Here is a 24,127-nt window from a genome sequence, read left to right on the forward strand (position 1 = left end):
GCCCCAACATCAGCCAGCGCATATTGGGAATGGCATAGGCACCGAACGGTTTTCTATCGCCCATTTGCTGGGAGTAAGGGCGCCCTTCGTTTGCGAGGTGCGCCTGCTGCTTGCGGCACAGGGAGGAGAGGTCGGGGCGGCGGGGGATTCTCTGGCTGGCTGGAGCAGCATCTAATAACCAACTCGCAAAATAAAATAAAAATAAAAACAAAACAACAAACACGAAAACACCAGACATCATGATACAGACTTATAATTTGCACCAATGTTTTTTCGAAATTCTATGCGCGAAAAGTGAGCGCGAGAGCCCTCGGTGCGCCTGCTCGCTGCTGAAGTCAAAGTAAACTTTATTGTCATCTCCGCTATACAGTCCAGTATATATAGAGAGAGACGAGACGACGAGGCTCCAGTTACAGCAGTGCAAGTAAACAAACAATAAATATAAGAAGAGTAAGAAAATAAATATACACTTTAGGACCAGGGGTGAAGGGATCAATAACAATTTAAATTTTATAATTTACAGTTTGATGATTTAAAATCTCTCACACACAACCCGTCGAAAGGGGAGGGGGGCCGGCTGCTTCCAAATAGAGCACATTTCATTCATAATGCTGTAAATCCAAGCCCATTATGTATTCATGATTTGAATCCTGGGTTGTGTGAAATCCCAGAAATAAACAAAGTGAATCTGTGAACTAAAGTGTTGGTCTATTAGGTTATGTTGTGGCAATCCTCGGGTTGGGGGAATTTGTGTTCATACTGGAGTGCAAAATTAAAACCAATGGAAGATGGACAAGAAAAGTTCAAAGCCATCAGGTGCTCAGTTTAGAAAAAATAGAAAAGAAGAGGAGGAGAAACGAGCAAAAGATACAGGTAAGCAGATGTGTCATTGGATAATGGCAGGTCATCCTGAAACAATCAGAATCAGAATACTTTATTACTAAGGAAATTATGTGGATTACAGTTGCTCCAAAAAGAAATGGTAAAAATAGTAACAGTAACAGACTAAACTCCAAACAATCCATTATGTTACAGATTTTAATATTAATTAGTCATTGTCAGTTGTTGATTTGTCCTGTTCTCATTGTATGACGAATTATGATGGCTGTTTGTTTGCCGTTTGCATACAACACATACTCTCTCTCTCTTCATATGTGTGTGTGTGTGTGTTTCTCTGGTGAAATTCAGTATGGTTCTGACAACAGTTTTATGTTAATGTACAATCCTTAATATGTTTCACATGTATGTGTGTATATGTGTGTTTGTAGGGGGGGGGGAGGGGGGCGCCAGAGGGAGTGTTCGCCCGGGGCGCCAAACAGGCTAGGACCGCCACTGCCTCTATGTGTCTCTCTCGCTTACTCAGTGTGCTTCGCTCCATGCTGCAGTGGCTCCTCCGGATTCATAGAGGGCGCTGTGCTGCAGGCAGGGTCTGACAAGCGCAGTGTTGGGGTTTTGTTCCCAGAGCTCCTTGGTGCGCTGTCCACTTCAGCACCACAAAGCCGAGCGGAGGCAGCGGGCTAGCTAACACGGGTGGGACTGAAGATACGGCTCAACATCAGCTCCAGCGCCAACCCGAGTCCCAGATACAGAAAATACTGAAAATTAGCCAGCGATATTCGACAGAAACACCGACAGCAACGAGGCAAGCGACTACAAAAAAGGTAAGAGTTTTCGAAGAAGCTCAAATAAGATCAAGTTGGTGGATAATAACGGGCATCCCAGAAGAAAAACGCGCTCCCCTTCCCTCCCTGCTTCATAAATACTGCATGACCTTATTAAGGCTGTGTTTACGTTAGCTTCCAGTCCTGTTTGCACAGCACATATTCGTCTTATTGCGAGTTTGTTAGACACAAAGAGGGACACTTCAGTGGTATAAAGCTGTAGGGTGACCGTATGGGCAGCCTCTCCTCGCTTTGCAGATGGTGCTGTTTTATAACTCGTCGATTTCCGCCCGCTTGCTACCCTGTGACCAGCTGCTGTTTCCCTTTTATTCCCCTCTGTCCTGGCTGCGGGACATTTAATATCTCCGCTACCGTTTTGTGAACCGAGTGGCCTGTTATGTGGCTAAACCGCCTCCGGTGTACCGCTGTTCATTTGCGGAATTAGCCAAGACTGACACAGCAGCAAATTTATCTGTCAAGCTCTGGTTGCATATGTGCATTTGGGTTAAAGGAAATATGTGTAAGAGTGTATAGTTTACTAGTGGATACTTAAAGCTTTCCTATGGGACACCTTATCAGTGATTGTGAATACTTTATGAAAGATATCTATCTATCTATCTATCTATCTATCTATCTATCTATCTATCTATCTATCTATAGCACTGTAAAGCTAACGTGTATTGCTGTGCTTAAAGCTTTCCTATGGGACACCTTATCAGTGATTGTGAATACTTTATGAAAGATATTAGTCTATCTATCTATCTATCTATCTATCTATAGCACTGTAAAACTAACGTGTATTGCTGTGCTATATGTGTGCAAATGAACTGTGTGGTAGGAAAGACCTAGAGAAGAATCAGAGTTGAAGCAGATCCCATAGGGATTAGTGTTTTTAAAGCATTTATATAATATAAAAGTCGGTATTGTGAATATCATCATACATTTTAATGTATGATGGTTTCATCACCTTTTCCAGGTGATGTCAAATCCCCCTGTGTAATGGAGCAAATGTCATAAATGGTCTGTATTTGTATAGCACTTGTACTAGTCCCGCCTAGGGACCCCAAAGCACACCCAGTCATCCACACACAGCTGCCCTGGGGCAGACTGACAGAAGCGAGGCTGCCATATCACACCATCGGCCCTTCTGGCCAACACCAGTAGGCAGTAGGTGAAGTGCCTTGCCCAAGGACACAACGACCGAGACTGTCCAAGCCGGGGCTCGAACCGGCAACCTTCCGATTACAAGGCGAACTCCCAACTCTTGAGCCACGATCGCCCCATAATGGTTCTTCTTCATAATAGTGATATATGTTTAAATATTACAGAGTGAATACAGCATAATATACGCTCACTGAAATCCCTTCTGTGATAGTCTGGTGACTGTTGCGGAATTTCCCCCTCCTGCTTCTTTAATCCATGAAATTGAAATGTTATAATGTGACACTGGAAATGAGCCAAAGACTTGGTGGTTCCAGCTTTAAATGTGTGGACGTGTTGCTTTTCTCTTATAAATGGTTGTAAATTCTATATTTTACAACTGCTTGTCAGACAAAATCATCTCTCTGAAGATGTCCCCTTGGGCTTTGGAAAAATGTCACAGACATCTTTCTGTGCTTGCTAAACCAAACAATTAAATAATTGAGGAATATGATCTAATGACAAAAACCTACAATCCATCATACTGCTGCTTAATTACATTGTGATATGCAGCTCCTGGGCAAAACTCACAAATCCCTCTGCTCTCCGTGCCCACATAGCAAATCACTGTTTGCCTCAGTCCTTATGAAAACCCCATGAATCAGTAATCAGTGCTCTCTTCGTGATCGGGCAAAAAGAAAAAGCCAGCAGGAGTCGAGTGAGTGACAGGACATTGGTGGTGCTGACCTGATACTCTGTTACACAGGACTTGGAGCGGCGCCTTGCTGGCCTGGCCAAACGAAAATACTGACTGTATCTCTGAAAGCAGGAGGCTTCCATTTTGCCACAGCGCTGCCATCGGTGAGATAGGGCCAGGTGAGGTAAGAGGCTGATAGAGGGATTAGCTAGTATTAGGATGTGGATGCTCATAGTGGTGTGAGAGAAATGTCACTCACTCCCACTCTATCTTCCCCTGCCGTCTCTCTCTCTGGCTCCTCTGGCTCCACAAAGCATCTGTCTCCTGCTTGCTCTGCATTCACATTGATCCTAGATGAGCAGTGATACCCCACCGCCATCGTCCCCACCTACCCTCTCTCCGCCAGCACCACAACCACTCTGCAGCATCTCAGTGGTTCTCCTCACTGTCCCTCATCGCCACATGCCGCTTCATGCCTCCCTGCACTCTCCTCTCATGGAGACACACACACACACATGCCTGCTGCTGTCCTGATTCCTCCTCCTCTTTCTGCTCTCCTAATATACTTAGATTGAGTAAAAAGGAATACTATATGAAGCAAACAGAAATAATATTAAAAGATTATGGGAAATACTGAACAGTGTTATAAAACGTGGGACTGGACAAAAGAACTATCCCAAGTATTTCATTTGTAATGACCATGAAGAATACAATATGGATGTTGTGGCAAATAGTCTCAATGAATTCTTTGTAACTACTGGACCAAATTTAGCAGGAACAATCACTGATCCTGGGAAAGCACAGGAAAAATCGGATACACTGACTGACAGAAATCCATATTCTATGTTTCTCACAGCCATTGATGAAAATGAAGTTTTTGAAATTGTCAAAAAATGTAAAAATCAGAAATCTTTGGATTGTAATGATATTAATATGATAGTGGTTAAAAGAGTCATTGAGGCTATTATAAAACCGTTTACATACATCTGTAATTTATCATTTCAAACTGGTCAATTTCCAGATAGAATGAAAATAGCAAAAGTTATACCTCTGTACAAATCTGGCAGCAAACACTATTTCACAAACTACAGGCCTGTCTCTTTACTACCTCAATTCTCAAAAATTCTTGAAAAACTGTTTAAAAACCGACTGGAAAAATTTATAGATAAGCATAAACTACTCACCGAGAGTCAGTACGGATTCAGATCAAGCAGATCAACATCATTGGCACTATTAGATTCAATAGAATACATCACAAATTCCATAGACAAAAAGCAATATGTGGCTGGGTTATTCATAGACTTGACAAAGGCATTTGACACAATAGATCATGATATATTAATAAGAAAACTGGAACATTATGGTGTCAGAGGGGTAGTTTTAGATTGGGTTATTTAAGTGACAGGAAGCAGTTTGGACATTGCTTGTGGTGTACCCCAAGGGTCAGTTTTGGGTCCAAAATTCTTCAACTTGTACATTAACGACATCTGTAAAGTGTCCAAAGTATTAAAAATGGTTCTCTTTGCGGACGATACAAACATTTTTTGCTCTGGTGATGATCTGCAGAATTTATTGGAGGATATGACTAATGAAATAAGTAAAGTGAAGTTCTGGCTTGATAAAAACAAATTATCATTAAATTTGAATAAATCTAAACTTATGTTATTTGGAAATAGTAGTTTAAATACAAATGCAAAGATTCAAATAAATGGTGTTGATATTGAAAGAGTCAGTGAAAATAAATTTCTGGGGGTAATAATAGATGAAAAACTTAACTGGAGAGCTCACGTAAGATATATTCATTCCAAAGTATCACAAAGCATTGCAGTACTAAACAAGGCAAAACAGGTATTAGACAGAACATCACTTCATATTCTCTACTGTTCACTGGTTTCACCATACTTAAGCTATTGTGCAGAGGTCTGGGGCAATAACTATAAAACCACATTACATTCACTTTTTACTCTTCAAAAAAAAGCAATTCGAATCATCCACAATGCAGGTTATAGGGAACATACAAACTCACTATTTTTGCAGTCTGAAATATTGAAAATTGACGATCTAGTGAAATTCCAAACAGCACAAATTCTATTCAAAGCAAAAAATAAAGAACTACCAGGTAATATTCAGAGTATGTTTTTTTTTGAAAGATGGAAGCTACAATTTAAGGGTTTTTTTTAAGGGGTTTTTGTAACTTCAAAACAGGGAAGGTCCGTACTACAAGAAAAAGCTTTTGTGTTTCTGTTCATGGAGTGAAACTGTGGAACAGTCTGAATATGGAATTAAAGCAATGTCCAAACATAAAACAGTTCAAAAAGAGTTATAAAAATATGATCTTCTCGAACTATAAAGAAAAGGGAAATACTGAAATTAAGTGAATGTCTCTATTTAAAAAAAATAAATAAATAAAAAAAAAATTCATGATGTTATATTATAGTATATAGTATATCAGAAATCTGTTCACTATATTTTATTACAAATTATATCAGTAAGGAAGCTGACTAAATATTAACTGATAATTTATGGCAAAGGGGTGGGATTAAATAAGTGTTTACTTCTTCCCACTCCCTTTCAACATGTAAATTAATCAGAACGGCAGCTATATTGAAATGTATTCATTTTTTTGTGTAGTATTTTTTTTCTCTCTCTTATTTTCTTTTCTAAATGTACATGTATATTGTTTACATGTTTGAAATAAATTACCAATCAATCAATCAATCAATCAATCTCCCGAAGAGCCAAAACTCTGAGAGTAGAAACAGGGTAGGGTAAGTAGCATTGAAGCAAAACAACCAGACTTTGTCTCACGCAGTCATCTGATGATATTTATAAAGAGACTTAAAGCACAACTGGAGGCATGCCAAATAATTTTTAGTCAGAAGAAGCAGGAAAAATCAGCCTGATACATCACTCTCCGATTCTCCTTGAATCTGCTTATCCTACTTCAGTTGGCCGATAAGGGCCTGGCGGTGTGACTGCAGGTGGTAACGCTTAATGTTTTATTTAAAAGCCTTGTCAGTCTTAGTTACTGTCTTAAATCTGCATCCACTTATTTGTAGCTAAAGAGTTCACTTTCACTGCCTCACTATGTGGGCATGGTGAATGCTAAGACACCTCTTTAAAAAAACCTGTTTTCTTCTGAGCACGTGAAGCTAGCTTACATAATCTGTAAAGTTGTGATGAAAAGAGTGGGAGATCAAATGGTGGAAAAATTAGACCCACCCACCATATCACCACTTATCACAAAGATATCATAGGCAGCTCATTACTCAGAAGAGGCTTAAATGGTGTAATTACATGACACCGCATTGGTTTTCATTCCATCACTATCTTCATTCACTGTGTGTTGACCCTTCTCACTATTCTGGAGCTTTCCATTTTCCCCTTAGTTAGTGTGTTCATAATGACAAGCTGTAAAGATGCAACAGATGTGTGAACAAAGCAAATAAAGTGCTGGTAACAAATTGAATCCCTGCTATCATCCCTCTTTAGAGTAACTAAGACAATGCACAAATCTAACAAAAGTACCAGACAGCCATGGCTTGAAGTAAACGCTGCATAATTTGAGATGTAAAAGGAAGGAAGAAGTTTTTGCCACACAGAAAATCTGCACGTGAATTTGGAATGGTTTAATTTTATTCTGATTACTTAATTAAAGTAGAGCAGCACTTTAATGTGCTTCCTTTGGGAGATAAAAGCGACATTCCCTAAGTTTTTTTTTTTTAAATTCAGTACTTAATATGGGGCTTCAGCACTTTCAGTTAGTGGATATTTTCCAAAGTATGGTCCCACTTTATGTTTCCCCAGACAGTGTTTAGTTGCTGAGGTGCAAGGGAAGGATAATAGCCCACTTGACTTATTTAACACGGACTGCTGAAGCCTCAGGTCAGCATCAGATAAACTTTGGAATTCGCTAGGGGTGGCTGTAGCTCAGGTGGTAGAGCAGGTCATCTACTGATCGGAAGGTTGGTGGTTTGATTCCTGGCATGCCAAATATCCTTGGGCAAGATACTAGATACTACTAAGATATTCATACCGATGCATCCATCGGAGTATGAATGTGTGTGAATGTTAGCAGGGCTCGCAAAATTTCAAAATCCCTGGTAGCCCTTTGGGCAGAGACTCTTCAGTTTTTGGTAGCCCAAAATAAATTTAAGTAGCCCGAATAAAAAAGAGAGCAATTTTTTGATTGATGTTTTGTTTCAATATTATACTTTAATGTATAATATTGTAACGGAAACAAAACATTAATCAAAAAATTATTGAAACACAAATTACAACATTGTATAATGTTTCCTCTCTGTTTTATATTTGTAGCACTTTGGTCAACATTGTTGGATGTAAAGTGCAAGAAATGCATTACTGCTCAGTCTGCAATATCTTTCCCGGAACAAACACCAATTGCAAATAACATACTAAAAATAAACCTGAAAAATCTGTTTAGAACAGCGTACTATGTTGCAAAGAGTGAACTACCACTGGCACAATTTAGCAGTCTTTGCAAACTTCAAAAAGCAAATGGCCTCGGGGCATCCATCGGAGTATGAATGTGTGTGAATGTTAGCAGGGCTCGCAAAATTTCAAAATCCCTGGTAGCCCTTTGGGCAGAGACTCTTCAGTTTTTGGTAGCCCAAAATAAATTTAAGTAGCCCGAATAAAAAAGAGAGCAATTTTTTGATTGATGTTTTGTTACAATATTATACTTTAATGTATAATATTGTAACGGAAACAAAACATTAATCAAAAAATTATTGAAACACAAATTACAACATTGTATAATGTTTCCTCTCTGTTTTATATTTGTAGCACTTTGGTCAACATTGTTGGATGTAAAGTGCGTTTTAAATAAAGATGCTATGCTATGCTATGCTATAAAAATTACTCAATTACTCAACTCAAATACTTGGTTCTAATTGAACAGAAATTTCTATGAACTTGTAAGAACTGTGTAGAACATGAATCAGTCTGTGTCAGATCCTGAATTTGAAATTTCCACTGAAGTCATGGGTAAGAGGCAAGTGGAACCAAGATCGAGGCCATTTGCTTTTTGAAGTTTGCAAAGACTGCTAAATTGTGCCAGTGGTAGTTCACTCTTTGCAACACAGTACGCTGTTTTAAACTGATTTTTCAGGTTTATTTTTAGTATGTTATTTGCAATTGGTGTTTGTTCCGGGAAAGATATTGCAGACTGAGCAGTAATGCATTTCTTGCATTTCTCATGGGTTCTAATGGGGGCCTTTCTTAAAATTACTGGTCCCAGTAACAAAGGCGCTTGTTGACTCAGAAATTGAGGGAAAACCAACAACACACCCGGCAGAACATTATGTTATTTACACGGGTGCACATAAGTGGTCCGCATGTGCGCATTCGCTGTCAAAATAAAAGACGCGCACCAGATAAGAAGTTGCAACGCGCGTTTGCGTCCATATAAAAGGCACTGTTTTTGTCCGCTAGAGTGGGATTTTCACGGCACATTCTGCACCACATCTCTGTGCGTTCATCATTTGTTTGAAGCCAGCTCACCTCCTGCAACCACTTTTCCGAGAATACGTGCTTCTTTTGTGGTTCGGACTCCTTCTGACATTTCTTTGGAGGTGGAGGAAAACCAAAGTAATTGCTTAAAGGAGCTTGCTTCTTCGACATCTTTAAGAGTTCTAAACAAATGTCTGTCCTCCTCCAGGAAATCGTATGTACGCAAACACGCGTTGCAACTTCTTATCTTGTGCGCGTTTTTTATTTTGACAGCGAATGCGCACCTGCGGACCACTTATGTGCACCCCTGGTTATTTAGCTCATCATATTGCAGCCACAGAAATTCTTTTGTCCATGAAACCATAAAGCTGCACTTTCTTTTTGCCTTATAGTCTGATTTGTCATAACTTTTCCGTTTTGTGGTAAGCTTTTCTTTGGCTGTCACTTCTTCACCCTGACCTGTCTTATTTGGCTCAGCAGAACTCAAATATATATCCTGCTGCTTTTACACACGCACTCACATAACGCTCAGCGATTCTCTGCGCGATCAACCTCTCACATGTTTAAGCTTGCTGCGGGAGATTCCACTTGTCATGTTTGCGTAGTAAGTTAACGATTGATAAGACGATGTCAGAGGAATTGGTGCACAAATTATCGTCACTCACCAATCAGCTCTCTATACACAGTTCGCGCGATTGCAAAGTGAAAGCAAAAAACAAGCGCAAATTCAAACGCGATTTCAATATGTCACATATTGACAGTGGCTCACCGATGCCAATGACATAATTACCAAGCTACATTTCCGAAAGAATGCAAAACCATTGACATATATTTTTCCTTCCTATGATAGCCCGACGGGCAGGGCAGAGATAGATTTTGGTAGCCCGACTGGCAAAATCGCTAGCCCCGGGACGTCGGGCTAGCGATTTTGCGATGGGTAAATGCATGTGTGTAAAGTGCTTTGAGTGCTCAGATGAGTAGAAAAGCGCTATATAAGAACCAGTCCATTTACCACTTTTACTCAGAATGAGGCTAGTTGGTAAATTACTACTTGCAAAGAGGGGAGGTTTCATACGGGGACCAGCATACACAAGCGGAATCCTTACATCAAGCAACAATGCTCACTTGGCTGCATGGATACTGTTTGAAGACAGGCTTGAAAAGCTGAAACCTTTTATTTGTCTAATGATTACAGAAACTCTATATGTGTGTCCATCAGCCTGTCTGTCCAACTGTGCTCATAGTGATTAATCCAGTCCACTTTACATTTGCTATCAGTGGCTCCCCTTAACTGACTGCTGTTTGTGTGTGTAAAGGTATGGAGCACAGACACACACACACAAGGATTCCCAAACCTCTGAACCCAAAGTTTCACATTACATCCTAAATTGGTCCATTGTACTCATTGTATCAGTCTTGTTATACCCAAAAAGTGACGTTACCACAGCTCCATAGTGTTTATACCAATGACTGTATAAAAGATGGACGACGCGACACCGCCTCCTCCCATTGTGCAAAAATGAAGCCAAAATATCCCGCTTGTGGAGGCTGCCATCTTGCATTTTTGGAGCCAGAGTCTGCGCAGTAGTTACTTGAGGTGGAGCGACTGCGTCACGCTCCCGCCCACACACCCGCTGGACATGACTGCAAACACGCCCCCCCTACACTTTTTACGTAGCCCGGCTGCTCCATTGTTTTTGCTGATGGGTTTACCGTGACTGACGACTTGTTAAATTAAGGTAAATACAACCACGTCACTGTTATGAAAAAGACACAGCTTAACATCTTATAGTTCTAAAACATCTAAAATCACTCTGTTGTTAATTCATTTGCTAGATTAGCCGCTTGCATACGCAATGTGTTGGGGGCTTGTTGCTAGCTAGTTAGCGATGCTACACACCTATTACTCTAATAGTCTGTATTATGTAATGATTCAGCACTCCTTAGGTTTTGTTATACATTTTTAGACAGTGATAAGATCAGCTACACACTCCACAGAGGCCCAGAGTTACTGTTAATATCAAAAATGTAATGTTTTCCTTTGAGATTTTAGCATTTAAGACTGTGAGTGTAATGGATCTAAAACTGTTTAAATCTTCAGAACCGTCTACAGTCAGGTAACATGGAAACTTTAAAAACAGCAGCAGAAGGTTTCAGTAGTGTAGAGTAATTTGTTCTTTTCATTTAATAATAGTCTATATTATACCAACAGCTACATACACCCTGGGGAGAAACTAGTGAGGCAGACCATGAGGACCAAGCTGGGTTTCTGGGTCCAGAGGTTTGGAGAAACTTCTTTCCTTTCTTTCATTATCACAGCTGTCCTGTGCCAGATGTTCTGTTGACCCACTGAGAGAGGCTTCATTTAAGAAACACCAGGAAGACCGAAGCTCATGGCATTGATCAAGCGGGACTCATCATCTTCACCAGCAGCTCCCTCACAGGGAAATCTTCAGCACTCCTCCATAGGCCCGCCCCAGAAGATGGATAAACCCAGCATTTCATGAACACTGTAATGGGGACCTTTGGTTTGTGTAACGTGTAACGTTATAAATACTCGGATACTCCCCAGAGGCTCCGGACTTTTATATAAAGATATTATATTCAGTCCTGTAGAAAGTTATATATTTAAAAATATATGATCCTCTCTGGTTACTCTGGTATGAATAACTCTGAATCACTTTATGGTAAATAACACATTATCTGCAAAAAACTGTGAAAGAATTCCAGATCACAAGTTTATAGTTAAACATACAAGTGACAACCTTTGACCTTCATCAGGTTTTATTTAATTATGTCAGAGAAACTCAAACGTGCTCTTCATGCAGCTGAGTACATAAAGTGTTTAAAATGGAAGCTGTGCAGGTCTGAGATCTGCAGCTCTCTGAAACACCAAACAGGTACTGTTAATGCTGATATACAGTGACACAGTTACAGGGGTGATTAATCCTTTTGACTTTTTGTCTTTAACTTTATCAATAAAACAGCTGCAGCTTTCACTGACAGCACATGTGGTACTTTAACCTTTGTACTGTTTTCATCAGTTAATTTTGCAGTTAACATGTGAACATGTTGGATGATCTGTCTGCTGTCACTGGGTGGTGCTGAGGTCTGAATCTGAGGGCAGCTCCTGTAATCACAAAGAGAACAGAATCATCACAAACTGAATTATAAAGTTTATCTCTTAAATCTGAAATAAAGCTGATCCTTCTGTCCTCACACACTCAAGATCTTTAGCTGTTCTCTTACATTTTTTTCAGTTCTACAGTTTAATCCATAGTTACAGATTATTGAGGAGTTACTGAGGTACAAGCTTAAAAAAAAAAAAAATTGGTGTTACTGTCTTTACACATGTGGAGACTGAAAACATGCTGTTGTTTGCACATATTTAATAATCAGCTCTGCACATGAGTTGAAGCAGAGTGCAGCCTGTTGCTTTTACAGTACAACACTTGTAATGAAAGTACAGTAACGATAATTAGTGACTGAGCAGCCCGGGACGTTTCTCTTGATTTCTTTAGTCAGGCTAAATTCATTCACCTGCACGGGTTAGCTAAACGAACTTTACAAAACAAGTTTCCCTGACAGCCGAGTGCTCATCTTAGCTAGCTAAGGTCTCAGGACCTAGCTAAGGACGGTAGTTACGGATTAGCTTACAAACACGTTTAACTTACCGAAAAAGTGCAGCGGGTCCTTCTGTCGGGTAGTCCAGTTTACTGAAGAACACCTCAGGCTGTCAGGTTAAAACAATCAGGCGTGTTTTCGTAACGTAAACGCTGGCCGTCCTCTCAGAGCCTAAGCTCTATCTGCTATTCCCGAACAGAGATACGCAAGTTTCTCCGTGACTGCAGCTGTCAGTCAAAGCTGTTATGATGACGTTACACCCCAATTTAACATCACCGCGGTAGGAATTAGAATCAAACTTATGGGAAAGGAGACCCCTTGGACATAAATCAAAGAACTATTGATAACAAAATATAGAATCTTTGGAAATAGTTGATCTTAGGAGAATAAATTTATTTTAGTCTGACCCTAGTCCCATCCGCTAACATGGAGGAGGCGGGGTTTATGACCTATACTGCAGCCAGACACCAGGGGGCGATAGAGACGTTTTGGCTTCATTTTTGGGGTGCTGTCGCGTCGTCCATCTTTTATACAGTCATTGGTTTATACCCACACAGGGCGCAAGTATTGGCTACAGTATGATAGGTGTCACCAGGTAGATAGGTGCCTGTGTGAAATGGGGTAAGTCGATAGCGTGGGTTTTCAGGAAACTCACAATCTTACAGGTTGATACAGACAAAACAGTTTGTATGAAAAATAAATTATACATTTGACTTCTTCTTGTGTTTGAAGAAGAATCTGATATGATAGCCAGTATACGCTACTCCGGTTGCCGTCCTTGAAAGGCTATCATCGACTTGATGCGGTGTGTTGTTGCCATCATGAAAGCCTGCAGTAGCCCACTGGTAAGCAGAATGCAACGCCTTCCTCACTTCTGTTAAGGTTACCTGAGATTAATTCTCCCCCGTAAGCAAATCCCCTCTCCCGCCCTCTGGCCTCGCAGCAGGGCCTATGCCACGGCGCTCAGGTTGACAAAATAGCATGCTGCTCTTCCCACGTTAAAAGCACATCCATTTTTAATCCTCCCCCTCTGAGTACACACACACCCAAACAGATACATTATCTCCCTGTCTGTGTGACTGATTCTTCCAGGAGTTGGCGTTTGATATTTTATCTCTTTCTCTTTACAATGTTGCAGCAGAGCCCATGTACGATCATGTACAGTTTGTTTTGTATATTTCCAATGCTACTCTCTATGGGAGATTGTATTATTTTTGTTCCATTCTGCTTCCTCTAAGGTAGCTCGTACTGCATCCACAACAAATATTGGAGAAGGCTTGTGCAGATATAGAGTGTGACTCACACTGACAACAAAATCAGAAATACTCTTGTGTATTGCTGAAGATGCCGAGGTTAGGCTTATGGCATCAGTTTGCAGTTCTTTCTCTTGTAATGTTCTCTTGAAATCACACTTGACATTGAGAAGTGATTAAGTTTTCCTTACAGTGGTTTGGATTCAAAATCAGTATGTCTGCAATGTAACTCGAGGTTTGAGGTCAGCCTCCCACTGTGAAAAGCATTTAGGTAACTTGGAAGATCAAGAGAACACCTGCTTCATCTTCCTGATCAAAGAGAACTTAGCCCCAGATTCATCCTCATCAAGAAGCAAAAAAACACTTGATAAAATTTAGATCAAGGAGTAAAATCTGAATCTGAATAATTCAACCCAGGCTTCTTTTTTTCTGTGAAAATTGAGAGGGGGGTGTGGGTGTATTTCTAATGAACTTGGTCCCTTGCAGAGTGATAACTGCTGAATAAGAGAATGTTTTATTTATTCGTTTCCATCTGAAGTATTACTAATAAATTTAGAAATTAGCAGGATTATTATCCATAAGAATCAGTGCATTCTTTTGCACCAGATTTTGAGAGCTGGCATGTACATGTCAGCATTTGTGTGAGAGACACAGAGAGATGTGATAAAACAGGCACATGAAACTGGATTATTGAAGTCAATACGGTCGTGAAAAATTGCCACACTCTTTTCGATTCGGGCCCGTTTGAGGCTGTCACACGCTTACTGTTCAAAGGGCACTATGTGACTGCTTGTTAGCCATCTTTGGGCTCTCTGTGTGTGAACTCTGTGTGTGTGTGTGTGTCCCCTAGGGATCCCCTTCCTCTATCCCACTGACTTCAGAGCTGCTTTGAAGTTCCTTCTCAGAGGAGAGGTGAAGGGGAGAGAAGTGAGGGGGGAGAGCCTGACACAAAAGATGGGCACTGGGATGGGAGAGTAGTTAAAAATGCTTCATTTTTATTTCTGCACTCGCTCTGCTCGTCGCTGAGCCCTTTATTCCTTTCGTAATTTGAGAATGATGTCATCATCCACATGGCGCTCTTTGTATGACAAACTAGAACTGTGTTGCAGAGGCGAGTGCAAAACCAGAACTCAGTTAGAAAGCGAGTAAAGCCAGGGGAGCACTGTGTTAGGAATTTACAGCATATTAGGGTGGTCATGTAGCTGCACTCAGTCAGCCGATGAATAATGGAGGGGATCAGTGTCTAGTTCCGTCAGGTGATCCTGGTGTATTTTTCAGGAGCACTGTATGTGTTTATGTGTGTGTTTGTGTGTGTGGGTGGGGGTGATGGTGAGAAGAATGGAAAGAGGCGCAGTGAGAGCAGCTGCTGCTCTCCCAGCACACCCTCCACACAAAACCATCTGCCATGCTGACTCCAGAGAACACACACACACACACACACACACACACACACACACACACACACACCAAACCTTCTTATTGTCTTCACTAAACACAAACTACACATACAAAGAAAAGTACACTCTATCTGTCTATTATTTTATTATTGTAGATCAGATTCATTTCAGATTCTTTTTATTATGATTTCTTTTACTATTACTATTTTACAAACTCACTATTTCTTACACAGTGTATGCATAGTGTAGATGACAAAGAAAGATTTCCTAGTTATCCTCCGATGCGTGAAAAATATTGACTGAACTTTGAACATGTAAATTAGCACACCAAAGCTACACCTCAGCTATTTAGCTCTGCTACATGTCACCCAATTCAAAACACACACACACACACTGTAAATGTGCTATTGATGTTGATGTTTTACTGCACACAGCCTATGCAGTGACAGCATGTAATTGTTTGTATTTCTTAGTGTTCCTCAGCAGGCTCTCTAAACCCAACCTCTGTGATAGATAATGTAGATAACACATAAGTGCGAGTGGGAGAAATTATCCTCTCAGCAGCCCATCCAGTGCTGTCATAATCCTGAGTGGGTAAATCGGTGGAGAGGATCGGGCAAAGATAAGATGATGACTCAGGGAGAAGCCATCACTTGAGGAAATGAGACAGAGCCTCAATAATGGCTCGTTTGGCAAATTGCTAACCTCCGTGTCTCACCCATTAAAAATCAGTATTTACAAGGGTAAACTAATAAACCCCCCCACTAGACCCAGCTTGCGGTTCATATAGTTTATTTACATAATATTGTATCCTGGTAATAATTATTTGCATCATGTACAGGCCTTTTTAATAAACACGAGTTTAATTGCTCTGGAGAAACAGCATTATGAGCGTGTGCAATGAGTGACAGTGGTTTACTGTGAGTGAAAGCAGCAGACCGCAGCGGATGACAAAATGTCATCAGCGCTGAGCTGCACAGCATGGCAGACTTCCATTTATTTACCCCAGAGAGACAAGAAAAAGGCCAAGGACATGGAGGAATAAAAGCAGGAAAAGGTGATACTGCGAGCAAAAACTGTACTGAAAAGATGAATGCAGGCTCTGACCTTTCCTATCTTTTCGTTCAGAGCATACTGGGAATTCATATTGATGCTGCTTGCTGCAGTCACCGTGCTGCTTTCGCTATTTAGAGCAGGTCACACCTAAAAAAACTGTGTTTCCTTTATCCTCGGCTTATAGCTGGTGTACACTGTTAGAAGTGAATAGTAGATTGACCTCAGTGTAAAATCAGCCCCAGCTCAGTTTAGAGCTGGATTGCTTACTTTGTGTTCTGGTCATAGTGGTGTGTGTTCACTGCATATTCACTGCAGCTCATAAGAATACTCGTCTGTATAGCTGTAATGGGGGAGGGGTGAATCACTCTTTGATTATGTGAAACTGTGCGTATGTGTCTAAGGTAAGACTAAAACTAAGTTACTTTTTTTAGAAATCAATCCTGTTTCTCCCTCCAAGTGAGAAAACACTTGCACCTGCACCCGCACCTGCCCACTACCTAAAGAGGTTGGATACTGTCTACCATTGTGCTTTACGTTTTATTACTAGCTATGGAAATCATGTACATCATTGTTCTTTGTATGCTGCTGGTAAATGTCCATCTTTGTATATATGCAGACTTTCCCATTGGTTGGTCTTTATCTATAAATCTCTCCTTGGGCTGGTTCCCTCTTATTTAAGTGTTTATATGTGTAAAAACCAATACATTCTCACAATATCATACAAATGATTGTCCCAAAAATCAGAACAGAATTAGGGAAAAAGGCTTTTAAATATGCTGTCCCTGCTTCCTGCAGAACTGAAATGATCAGAATTGGTTACCTTGGGGGAGTTTAAGTCCATCTTAAAGGAACGAGAGAATAACTCTTTTACTCAGTGTGATTGTTTTTAATGTCGCTCTCAATTGATCTGTTATTGTATAGTTTTCACATGTTTGTACGGGATATTGTATTTGTTTTAAATGTTATGTACTTATGTGGTACATGTATTTTGACTTTTGTTGCCATGATGCCAGGTCTCTCTTGGAAATGACATTTTTAATCTCAATGAGATTTTTTTACCTGGCTAAATAAAGGACTAATAATTTTTTTTAAATGTGCGTGCGTATATGCACGCAGTGGAAAATACATAGTTGTGTGTGAGACTGAATGATCATCTGTAGTCAGACTAACAAGCAAATGGCTCTTGTAAATAATAAATAGCCTGTTTAACAGAAAGGTCTGCATGGGAGTGTGTGTATTATTCAGAGCTACTTCCCAGCAGCTTTTCTTTTTGATTGCTTTCATAACTCGGATTACAGGTTACTTAATGAAACCTGGTCACTATTTATTTATTTTTTATCTACACACAGGGGTTAAAGTGGTAAACCATGTTTGAACACGTTCAGTTACTCAATAATAAAATTTGATAGACAAATTAATGCTTAGTGCCGAATGAGTTCATATTTTGTGATGGCATTGAGAGGCTCAGAAATAAGAAAATAAGTGCATCCTTACACTTAGACCCTCAGCGCATCCTTTTTTCCTCTCATCCTTGCGATGCATTCATGGTGAAGATGTAAAATTGCTGTCGGTGTTTCAGCATCTAGCTAGTGCTACAGAAGAGCAGCAGGCATAAGCAGTAACAGTTTTTTTTAAGTGGGAGGTAATTTAAAATGCAGCTTTTAGAGAAGTTTAACAAATATCAGTGAACATACAGACTCTTTCTATGCAGTTTGTCACAACATGTGTCTCCATCTTTACAGTTGTTTTATTTGTTAATGTTCAACACTTAGAGAGATGTGTAAATGGTAAATGGTAAATGGCCTGTATTTGTATAGCGCTTTTCTAGTCTCTAAGTACGGTGGCCCCTAGAGACAAAACACATGCAAACTCCAAAACACTTGCAAACTCCAAAACACTTGCAAACTCCAAAACACTTGCAAAATCCAAAACACTTGCAAACTCCAAAACACATGCAAATTCCAAAACACTTGCAAAATCCAAAACACAACGGAAGTGCTCCAGGACGCTAGGGGCAGTGTTGAGCTCGATTTGCAAAATAAACGGCAAGTTTGTCTGTATGGGACGGTCTAGTCTCCTTCTCGCTTCCCAGGTTGCCTAGCAACCATGATACTAACCGCTGGAAATGTGTCATACAACTTTGTTTGACAGAAATGAAGGAGAACATATTTTGTTAATTTGTTTGTTTGTTTCTACAAGAGCTTTGTGTGATTTGATAAGTATCTGAGGCTGAGACCACAGGACAGTAAAACATGATTTTTGGGCTTCATTTCTGTACTGAACAGTCATTTAAGATTAGTTAGTAAATAACAATTAGCTAATGTTGTTCATGAGACTAAAGTCATATCACTTTGGTAATGTAAATATAATATGGCCAATATTATAGTTATTATATTAATCATTATTAGCTATTACAGCAGTGAACATGAACTCTGTGTCAAATACTGAGCCTCAGTACAGATTCAAGTTGCAGTTATTTATATGTCTTATCACCTTAAATCTTCACTCAAAGACAAGTGTCTTTGACAGTGTATATATAGGTGTATCATATATAAGAGACAAATGTTGTTCCTTCAGTATGTTGGCATTACTAAATTTGGCTCATTGCTTACATATATTTATAAAAAGAAAATGTACAAGCTGTGATAACTGTTTCTGATAAAATGAAGAGTAGACTGATATACTGAATATTCCTTTATTGGGTGAGAAAATCAGACCATGTCATAACTGCTTTAAGTCATACAGAATAGATATCAGAGCCTTAAACAGGCTGACTTCTGCTAAATGGGTCAAACTGGGCAGAAAGTATACAAACACATAACATCCTTATAGAATATGATGTAACACTATAGATCAACTTACCTCAGAATATATAAAGCATATAAACAATTACAGCAATATGATGCAACAAACACAGCAGTGCTACTAATCCAAAATACTCAAAGCTTCATAGAACTGAAACAAACATTTATTTTTAGGTCCATTCTGCTGCTGATACATACTTTAGGTTTCTGAATGTTAAACTTGTTGCTGCCTTTCATAGTGTGTAACTTGAAGGCCCTGAGTACTTTCTCCCACACTGAAAACACTGGGAGGATAAAATTATTTGAACATTGCCTAATAAGACTGATTCAGGACAGACAATTAGTGATTCTAAACTTTCCTAGCAGTCCTTCACAAACAGGGAACAGTCTGTCTATTCTCTCCATCTGTCAGCTGCTGCTGGCTCTTCCTCCTCCTCTTCCTCACACACTGCTGAGTTTGTCCTGGTGGATCATCAGGGGTGCAAAGCCTCACAGATGATGTGCAGCAGTGGGTCCCTCAGTCTGTCCTCACTCTGGACACTTGGAGTTGTCACACATGGAAATCAAATGTGTGATAAGCTGCAGGATTCAAACACAAGTGTAACTTATAAATGAATGTTCATACTTTTATTCCACAATCAGAGAGAAAGAAACAGAGAGAGAGAGTGAAGGACAGACACACAGGTGACAGTCTCAGGTGTACACACTGCTACAAAACAGCACAAAAGAAGGAGGATTTAGTTTGTGTTATTACGAAACAAAAAGAGTTCCCAGATGGTACAGTGGACACATGTGTGACTCTTGTGATTAAAGCATCTTTCTTTCAGCTTAACGAGTGAACCGTCAGCTCGTTCAAACACACGTTAAAGTCCGTTTGGCTCGACACCACCGAACAGAGGCAGCAATATAACATTAACAGTGCAGTGAATCCTGCTTGTGCCGTGATATTCAGGACTGCAAACCGAGCAGCATCACTGACTTTCAGCTTGTTGTGTTTGTGGATATATGACTGACTGGCCTTTAAGGCTGCAGACCCTGACCCTGGGATACAGCCCAAATCCGGTCATTGGTACTTCCTGGCTTGTGTAGTTACTAGGTAACAAAAGCTCAACACTGCCCCTAGCATCCTGGAGCACTTCCGTTGTGTTTTGGAATTTGCATGTGTTTTGGGGTTTGCAAGTGTTTTGGAGTTTGCATGTGTTTTGGATTTTGCAAGTGTTTTGGAGTTTGCAAGTGTTTTGGATTTTGCAAGTGTTTTGGAGTTTGCAAGTGTTTTGGAGTTTGTACGTGCTTTGTCTCTAGGGGCCACCGTACCTAAGGACCCCAAAGTGCTTTACACAACCAGTCATCCACCCATTCACACACACATTCACGCACTGGTGATGGCAAGCTACATTGTTGCCACAGCCAACCTGGGGCGCACTGACAGAGGCGAGGCTGCCGGACACTGGCGCCACCGGGCCCTCTGACCATATGTGTGTAAGATAAGATCATAAGAATGATCAACAAACAAAATTTACAATCCTTTAAAGCCCCCAAAAAGTTGGGAAGCTGTATAAACTGTAAACAGAATGCATTCATTCACATATATATATTTGTCTTTATGCATGACAGAAGCAATGCGCAGAATTGCCAATAGGTAATAGTTCAGCACCCGGCGTCTTCTTCTATGGAGCCATGTTGTTGTAATAGCTGCAGATTGTATTTCAGTACTGTATTCATTGTATTCATGAAAAGGCATTATCTGGATCGGAGCACATGTTGCTCTAAAACCTGTTTACACAATTCAGCGCTTGTGGTGGTTTTCTAGATGTGAAACCTTGCATTTTCATAAGCACTGATATATCACTATGCAATCAGAATTACAGGCTTTTGAAAGCTCAATAAGAACAAGCCCTATCCTCGTTAGTCCAGAGGATGCAGTGTTCATAGTTTCCAAAGAGATTTTCAAATTTGAATTCATCTGACCGCCAAACAATTTTGCGCATTTCCTCAGTCTATTTTAAATGAACTAGAATGATGGCATTTCTGGATCATGTTCACACGTGGTTACATCTTTGAATTTATTTTGGGGCTTGCCCCTTACGTGCAGAGACAGCTCCAAATTGTCAGAATGTTTTCATGATATTAAACATTGTGTGATGTGTGATAGGGCTGTTCGATATAACGATATATATCGGATGACGATATAAAAACATCTATCGTTTCATTTTAAGCTATTGTTTATTTTGTGGTGTCGCAAAATAAACTGTTTATGGCAGTCTCCAAAGGTTGATTCTGTTCATCTGGACGTAGCGTTTTGTGGGAGAAACGTTTCGGGAGGTCAGTTCCTTAATCTTAATTATGCAAATTCTCATGACCATTGATCAACAACCACTGACCAAAACCCACTGATCAAAGACCACTGATCAATGGCCATGAGTACCATTCACAGAGAGTTGGGGAACTGCTGCATTGTAAGATGGCGAAAGATGTACCCTTAGGCCCCCTGCTCGATTCAGAGATGGTCTTTCCCTTTTCACGTAAATGGCCCCCTTGGCTGTGTTTGTGTGTATGTTTGTGTGAGATGAAGGCCTAAGAAGGCTAACCTGCCACTTTTCATATCCTCCCTGGTGAATTTGTTGTGTTGGTCCACCGAGTTAATGTGATCCGTGAAATGTGGTACGTCCTGAGATTTGATTTTCACCCAGGTGTCATCCACATATCTGAACCAATGGCTTGGTGGTGTTCCAGGGTAGGATAGCAAAGCCCTCTTTTCCACTTCTTCCATGTACAAATTGGCCACGATGGGTGAAACTGGGGAGCCCATGGCACACCCATGTTTCTGCCTGAAGAACTGACCTTTGTATGTGAAGTAGGTGGAATGAAGACACAGTTCCAAAAGCAAACACACTTGGTCGAAACGTTTCTCCCACAAAACGCTACGTCCAGATGAACAGAATCAACCTTTGGAGATTTACTTACCTGGATGATTGAGCATGCATCAAGATGTTTATGGCAATATTTTTTCATCGTTTTGATGGTGGCTGTAGTGGCTATATTAATTTCTTAAAGTTCTCTCTTTCTCTTATATTTAATATAACCACACTACTGACGGACAAGCGCCTGTTTTTATGCGTTGTTGTTAGCAACAATGACGGTAAAACCATCGCTTGTCCGCTTGTTTATTTTCCACATAAACCTTTCACAATAAAGCTCAAGATCCTGTTGAGACTTTTCAAAATAAACTGAATCACGTGAAAAAGTATGTAGAGTATTTACGGATGAGAAGCAATAAAGAACCGGCAGGTGCTAAAAAATAAACCTTAGACTGAAACGTTAGAACAGGCTTTTCCCCGCAGCACGCCGTATAATAAATACAAAGAAAACGGCGGCCGTTACAACTTATATCTAAAAATGTATAGTTACATGCATCGGTTAAAACACTCGACTCCAGGTACATGACGTCCAGCTGGAAACACTTCACGCAAGTCGAGCTGCCCGAGATTCACAGAATTTACAGAAAATGTTAAATTTTTGTGATTTATATCGTTATCGGGATGATAGATGTCCTATGTCGGGATATGAGATTTTGGTCATATCGCACAGCCCTAATGTGTGATATTGTGTGTGATGAAATATTCAATGTGTTCACAATTTTACATTGAGAACTTTTTCGAAATCGTTCTATTTACTGTTTTTAAACAGTTTTCTTTTTAAATTATTAAACCTCTGCCCAGTTTTACCGCTGAGAAACTCTTTTTATACCCAGTCAAAAACCTTACTAACCTGGCAATTAACCTGAAGTATTCCTCCAGCTTATTTTTGGTACTACACCAGCCTTTTGAGACCTGTTGGTGAGATCAAATTGAAAATGAGCTGATATTGTCTATGAAATAATAATTTGATTTATATACTAAGTTCTGTTATGACCAATATGGGTTTCTGATATTTAGAAATTTGTACATTTTTATTTACATTTTATTTACATCTTTTATATATGTAACCGAGGTGAAGGTAATTTTTGCACAAGTGTTACTAAAGGAGGGAAACCCTCCTCAAAAACGGACGGAGGAGTGGAGCAGCCAAGGGAATGCACTGAATTAAAGACTGTATAATTAAAATATAATTTATTATATTTAAACAGTTAAAAATGTAAAATGAATTAAAACAACCCTGGCCAGGGAACAACACAATAAACATTAATAAAACACAACATTAAAAACCCAGTGGCGTCCGCCACGGTATAAAAGTCACTAAAAATTAAAAATCCAGGCAAGCAGTGTGCAAGGGGGAAACCCGGCGGCGTCCTCGCCTTCCTGTCCGTGTTCTCCGCTCTGGCGCGTCCGGGTGGGCAGAGCTCTTAACTCTGCCCGCCGCTTCCTTGTAACACGCCAATCGGCACCGGCCCATCTCACCGCGGAAGGTAGAGCACTGTCTCGCCGCCTCTAGTTCCCCGCAAAAGCGTGATCTGGCCTCCAGTTACTCCAGCAGCCAGAGCGCTCTCTCCGATCCCTGCTCGCTGGCGTCGTCTCCTCGTTCACCGCCCACGCCAACCTTTACCAGCCCTCCGGGCTTGCAGGCGCCGCCGCCTGACACCATTCACTCCACCACTGTTGCCTGTCTCTCAAGCCTCCCCTCAAGCCTCCTTCTCTGTGGTCTGCCAGGCCCTATTATTGGCCTCTGGGACCTCCCAGGTGTGATCAGGTTCATAATCAGGTAGGGGCGGAGTCTTTCCAGGACAAGTCACCAATAAATACCATAAAAACATGCAATAAAACTCATAAAAATAAACCAGTGTACAATATTAAAAAGGTAAAACACAGCAAAACATGCATAGTAAAAAACCCTAGATAACTTGTCCTTTCCACCCCGTGACATATATATATATGTAAGGGGCTACTAGCCCAGCTATATAGGGGTAAAGAGGCGCACAGGCTGCCCTGAACGACTAAAGGGTGGTGGGATCTGAGTCTGTGACCCCCCCTTAGCACAGTTGACCCGGATAATTACTCCTGTAAGAATGGTTTTAGCTATCTGGCTG

At 40.4% G+C, this 24,127-nt stretch overlaps 1 protein-coding gene across 5 annotated transcripts in view; it reads left to right on the forward strand.

Annotated features, from left to right (window-relative positions):
• Positions 1-1,412: 1,412 nt before the first annotated feature.
• The window catches only part of srrm3 (serine/arginine repetitive matrix 3), a 130,333-nt gene continuing 107,618 nt past the window's right edge, over positions 1,413-24,127 (forward strand). Inside the window, exons 1-2 of one of the 5 annotated variants that reach the window (XM_084941659.1) lie at positions 1,413-1,661; positions 3,568-3,682. The gene's annotated coding sequence lies outside the window, so the exon portion shown is untranslated. The remainder of the gene's footprint in view (positions 1,662-3,567; positions 3,683-24,127) is intronic. The other 4 variants (XM_084941660.1, XM_084941661.1, XM_084941662.1 and 1 more) reach the window with 4 other exon arrangements.

Source organism: Perissodus microlepis, chromosome 10 (genome assembly GCF_051167445.1).
Source record: "Perissodus microlepis isolate ML-2025 ecotype Zambia chromosome 10, ASM5116744v1, whole genome shotgun sequence".
Taxonomy (NCBI): Eukaryota; Metazoa; Chordata; class Actinopteri; order Cichliformes; family Cichlidae; genus Perissodus; species Perissodus microlepis.